We start from the raw sequence: 6,231 nt of genomic DNA on the forward strand, positions 1-6,231 counted from the left end.
CTGTTTACACACGACCATTACATAATGGTTTACAATACAAATATGTTACAACAAAATAAGTTTCTCGAATGCAGTTTTTACACAATATCATACAAGTATGGACTCCAAATCTCGTCCTTATTTAAGTATGCGACAGCGGAAGCTCTTAATAATCACCTGAGAATAAACATGCTTAAAACGTCAACAAAAATGTTGGTGAGTTATAGGTTTAACCTATATATATCAAATCATAATAATAGACCACAAGATTTCATATTTCAATACACATCCCATACAATGAGATAAAAATCATTCATATGGTGAACACCTGGTAACCGACATTAACAAGATGCATATATAAGAATATCCCCATCATTCCGGGACACCCTTCGGATATGATATAAATTTCGAAGTACTAAAGCATCCAGTACTTTGGATGGGGCTTGTTGGGCCCAATAGATCTATCTTTAGGATTCGCGTCAATTAGGGTGTCTGTTCCCTAATTCTTAGATTACCAGACTTAATAAAAAGGGGCATATTCGATTTCGATAATTCAACCATAGAATATAGTTTCACGTACTTGTGTCTATTTTGTAAATCATTTATAAAACCTGCATGTATTCTCATCCCAAAAATATTAGATTTTAAAAGTGGGACTATAACTCACTTTCACAGATTTTTACTTCGTCGGGAAGTAAGACTTAGCCACTGGTTGATTCACGAACCTATAACAATATATACATATATATCAAAGTATGTTCAAAATATATTTACAACACTTTTAATATATTTTGATGTTTTAAGTTTATTAAGTCAGCTGTCCTCGTTAGTAACCTACAACTAGTTGTCCACAGTTAGATGTACAGAAATAAATCGATAAATATTATCTTGAATCAATCCACGACCCAGTGTATACGTATCTCAGTATTGATCACAACTCAAACTATATATATTTTGGAATCAACCTCAACCCTGTATAGCTAACTCCAACATTCACATATAGAGTGTCTATGGTTGTTCCGAAATATATATAGATGTGTCGACATGATAGGTCGAAACATTGTATACGTGTCTATGGTATCTCAAGATTACATAATATACAATACAAGTTGATTAAGTTATGGTTGGAATAGATTTGTTACCAATTTTCACGTAGCTAAAATGAGAAAAATTATCCAATCTTGTTTTACCCATAACTTCTTCATTTTAAATCCGTTTTGAGTGAATCAAATTGCTATGGTTTCATATTGAACTCTATTTTATGAATCTAAACAGAAAAGTATAGGTTTATAGTCGGAAAAATAAGTTACAAGTCGTTTTTGTAAAGGTAGTCATTTCAGTCGAAAGAACGACGTCTAGATGACCATTTTAGAAAACATACTTCCACTTTGAGTTTAATCATAACTTTTGGATATAGTTTCATGTTCATAATAAAAATCATTTTCTCAGAATAACAACTTTAAAATCAAAGTTTATCATAGTTTTTAATTAACTAACCCAAAACAGCCCGCGGTGTTACTACGACGGCGTAAATCCGGTTTTACGGTGTTTTTCGTGTTTTCAGGTTTTAAATCATTAAGTTAGCATATCATATAGATATAGAACATGTGTGTAGTTAATTTTAAAAGTCAAGTTAGAAGGATTAACTTTTGTTTGCGAACAAGTTTAGAATTAACTAAACTATGTTCTAGTGATTACGAGTTTAAACCTTCGAATAAGATAGCTTTATATGTATGAATCGAATGATGTTATGAACATCATTACTACCTTAAGTTCCTTGGATAAACCTACTGGAAAAGAGAAAAATGGATCTAGCTTCAACGGATCCTTGGATGGCTCGAAGTTCTTAAAGCAGAATCAAGACACGAAAACAAGTTCAAGTAAGATCATCACTTGAAATAAGATTGTTATAGTTATAGAAATTGAACCAAAGTTTGAATATGATTATTACCTTGTATTAGAATGATAACCTACTGTAAGAAACAAAGATTTCTTGAGGTTGGATGATCACCTTACAAGATTGGAAGTGAGCTAGCAAACTTGAAAGTATTCTTGATTTTATGTAACTAGAACTTGTAGAATATATGAAGAACACTTAGAACTTGAAGATAGAACTTGAGAGAGATCAATTAGATAAAGAAAATTGAAGAATGAAAGTGTTTGTAGGCGTTTTTGGTCGTTGGTGTATGGATTAGATATAAAGGATATGTAATTTTGTTTTCATGTAAATAAGTCATGAATGATTACTCATATTTTTGTAATTTTATGAGATATTTCATGCTATTTGCCAAATGATGGTTCCCACATGTGTTAGGTGACTCACATGGGCTGCTAAGAGCTGATCATTGGAGTGTATATACCAATAGTACATATATCTAAAAGCTGTGTATTGTACGAGTACGATTACAAGTGCATACGAGTAGAATTGTTGATGAAACTGAACGAGGATGTAATTGTAAGCATTTTTGTTAAGTAGAAGTATTTTGATAAGTGTATTGAAGTCTTTCAAAAGTGTATAAATACATATTAAAACACTACATGTATATACATTTTAACTGAGTCGTTAAGTCATCGTTAGTCGTTACATGTAAGTGTTGTTTTGAAACCTTTAGGTTAACGATCTTGTTAAATGTTGTTAACCCAATGTTTATAATATTAAATGAGATTTTAAATTATTATATTATCATGATATTATCATGTATGAATATCTCTTAATATGATATATATACATTAAATGTCTTTACAACGATAATCGTTACATATATGTCTCGCTTAAAAATCATTAAGTTAGTAGTCTTGTTTTTACATATGTAGTTCATTGTTAATACACTTAATAATATATTTACTTATCATTTAACATAATTAACCAAGTGTATCAATATCTTAATATGATTCATATGTACCTAGTAAGACGTTGTTATAACGATAATCGTTATATATATCGTTTTCGAGTTTCTTAAATTAATAGTCTCATTTTTATGTATATAACTCATTGTTAAAATACCTAATGAGATACATACTTATAATAAAAACATGTTAACTATATATATAACCATATATATGTCATCGTATAGTTTTTACAAGTTTTAACGTTCGTGAATCACCGGTCAACTTGGGTGGTCAATTGTCTATATGAAACATATTTCAATTAATCAAGTCTTAACAAGTTTGATTGCTTAACATGTTGGAAACATTTAATCATGTAAATATCAATATCAATTAATATATATAAACATGGAAAAGTTCGGGTCACTACAGTACCTACCCGTTAAATAAATTTCGTCCCGAAATTTTAAGCTGTTGAAGGTGTTGACGAATCTTCTGGAAATAGATGCGGGTATTTCTTCTTCATCTGATCTTCACGCTCCCAGGTGAACTCAGGTCCTCTACGAGCATTCCATCGAAACTTAACAATTGGTATTTTGTTTTGCTTAAGTTTTTTAACCTCACGATCCATTATTTCGACGGGTTCTTCGATGAATTGAAGTTTTTCGTTGATTTGGATTTCATCTAACGGAATAGTGAGATCTTCTTTAGCAAAACATTTCTTCAAATTCGAGACGTGGAAAGTGTTATGTACAGCCGCGAGTTGTTGAGGTAACTCAAGTCGGTAAGCTACTGGTCCGACACGATCAATAATCTTGAATGGTCCAATATACCTTGGATTTAATTTACCTCGTTTACCAAATCGAACAACGCCTTTCCAAGGTGCAACTTTAAGCATGACCATCTCTCCAATTTCAAATTCTATATCTTTTCTTTTAATGTCAGCGTAGCTCTTTTGTCGACTTTGGGCGGTTTTCAACCGTTGTTGAATTTGGATGATCTTCTCGGTAGTTTCTTGTATAATCTCCGGACCCGTAATCTGTCTATCCCCCACTTCACTCCAACAAATCGGAGACCTGCACTTTCTACCATAAAGTGCTTCAAACGGCGCCATCTCAATGCTTGAATGGTAGCTGTTGTTGTAGGAAAATTCTGCTAACGGTAGATGTCGATCCCAACTATTTCCGAAATCAATAACACATGCTCGTAGCATGTCTTCAAGCGTTTGTATCGTCCTTTCGCTCTGCCCATCAGTTTGTGGATGATAGGTAGTACTCATGTCTAGACGAGTTCCTAATGCTTGCTGTAATGTCTGCCAGAATCTTGAAATAAATCTGCCATCCCTATCAGAGATAATAGAGATTGGTATTCCATGTCTGGATACGACTTCCTTCAAATACAGTCGTGCTAACTTCTCCATCTTGTCATCTTCTCTTATTGGCAGGAAGTGTGCTGATTTGGTGAGACGATCAACTATTACCCAAATAGTATCAAAACCACTTGCAGTCCTTGGCAATTTAGTGATGAAATCCATGGTAATGTTTTCCCATTTCCATTCTGGGATTTCGGGTTGTTGAAGTAGACCTGATGGTTTCTGAGGCTCAGCTTTGACCTTAGAACACGTCAAACATTCTCCTACGTATTTAGCAACATCGGCTTTCATACCCGGCCACCAAAAATATTTCCTGAGATCCTTGTACATCTTCCCCGTTCCAGGATGTATTGAGTATCTGGTTTTATGAGCTTCTCTAAGTACCATTTTTCTCATATCTCCAAATTTTGGTACCCAAATCCTTTCAGCCCTATACCGGGTTCTGTCTTCCCGAATATTAAGATGCTTCTCCGATCCTTTGGGTATTTCATCCTTTAAATTTCCCTCTTTTAAAACTCCTTGTTGCGCCTCCTTTATTTGAGTAGTAAGGTTATTATGAATCATTATATTCATAGATTTTACTCGAATGGGTTCTCTGTCCTTCCTGCTCAAGGCATCGGCTACCACATTTGCCTTCCCCGGGTGGTAACGAATCTCAAAGTCGTAATCATTCAATAATTCAATCCACCTACGCTGCCTCATATTCAGTTGTTTTTGATTAAATATGTGTTGAAGACTTTTGTGGTCGGTATATATAATACTTTTGACCCCATATAAGTAGTGCCTCCAAGTCTTTAATGCAAAAACAACCGCGCCTAATTCCAAATCATGCGTCGTATAATTTTGTTCGTGAATCTTCAATTGTCTAGACGCATAAGCAATCACCTTCGTTCGTTGCATTAATACACAACCGAGACCTTGCTTTGATGCGTCACAATAAATCACAAAATCATCATTCCCTTCAGGCAATGACAATATAGGTGCCGTAGTTAGCTTTTTCTTCAATAACTGAAACGCTTTCTCTTGTTCATCATTCCATTCAAATTTCTTCCCTTTATGCGTTAATGCAGTCAAGGGTTTTGCTATTCTGGAAAAGTCTTGGATGAACCTTCTGTAGTAACCAGTTAGTCCTAAAAACTGGCGTATGTGTTTCGGAGTTTTCAGGGTTTCCCACTTTTCAACAGTTTCTATCTTTGCCGGATCCACCTTAATACCTTCTTTGTTCACTATGTGACCGAGGAATTGAACTTCTTCCAACCAAAATGCACACTTTGAAAACTTAGCGTACAATTCTTCCTTCCTCAATACTTCTAACACCTTTCTCAAATGTTCACCGTGTTCTTGGTCATTCTTTGAGTAAATAAGTATGTCATCAATGAAAACAATGACAAACTTGTCAAGGTATGGTCCACACACTCGGTTCATAAGGTCCATGAACACAGCTGGTGCATTAGTTAAACCAAACGGCATGACCATAAACTCGTAATGACCGTAACGTGTTCTGAAAGCAGTCTTTGGAATATCATCTTCTTTCACCCGCATTTGATGATACCTGAAACGTAAGTCAATCTTTGAATAAATAGACGAGCCTTGTAGTTGATCAAATAAGTCGCCGATTCTCGGTAGTGGGTAGCGGTTCTTGATGGTAAGTTTGTTCAACTCTCGGTAGTCGATACACAATCTGAATGTACCATCTTTCTTCTTGACAAACAAAACAGGAGCTCCCCACGGTGATGTGCTTGGTCGAATGAAACCACGCTCTAAAAGTTCTTGTAATTGGCTTTGCAGTTCTTTCATCTCGCTGGGTGCGAGTCTGTAAGGAGCACGAGCTATTGGTGCAGCTCCTGGTACAAGATCTATTTGAAATTCAACGGATCGATGTGGGGGTAATCCCGGTAATTCTTTCGGAAATACATCGGGAAATTCTTTTGCAATGGGAACATCATTGATGCTCTTTTCTTCAGTTTGTACTTTCTCGACGTGTGCTAGAACAGCATAGCAACCTTTTCTTATTAGTTTTTGTGCCTTCAAATTACTAATAAGATGTAGCTTCG

Source organism: Rutidosis leptorrhynchoides, chromosome 1, assembly GCF_046630445.1.
Source record: "Rutidosis leptorrhynchoides isolate AG116_Rl617_1_P2 chromosome 1, CSIRO_AGI_Rlap_v1, whole genome shotgun sequence".
Lineage (NCBI taxonomy): Eukaryota > Viridiplantae > Streptophyta > Magnoliopsida > Asterales > Asteraceae > Rutidosis > Rutidosis leptorrhynchoides.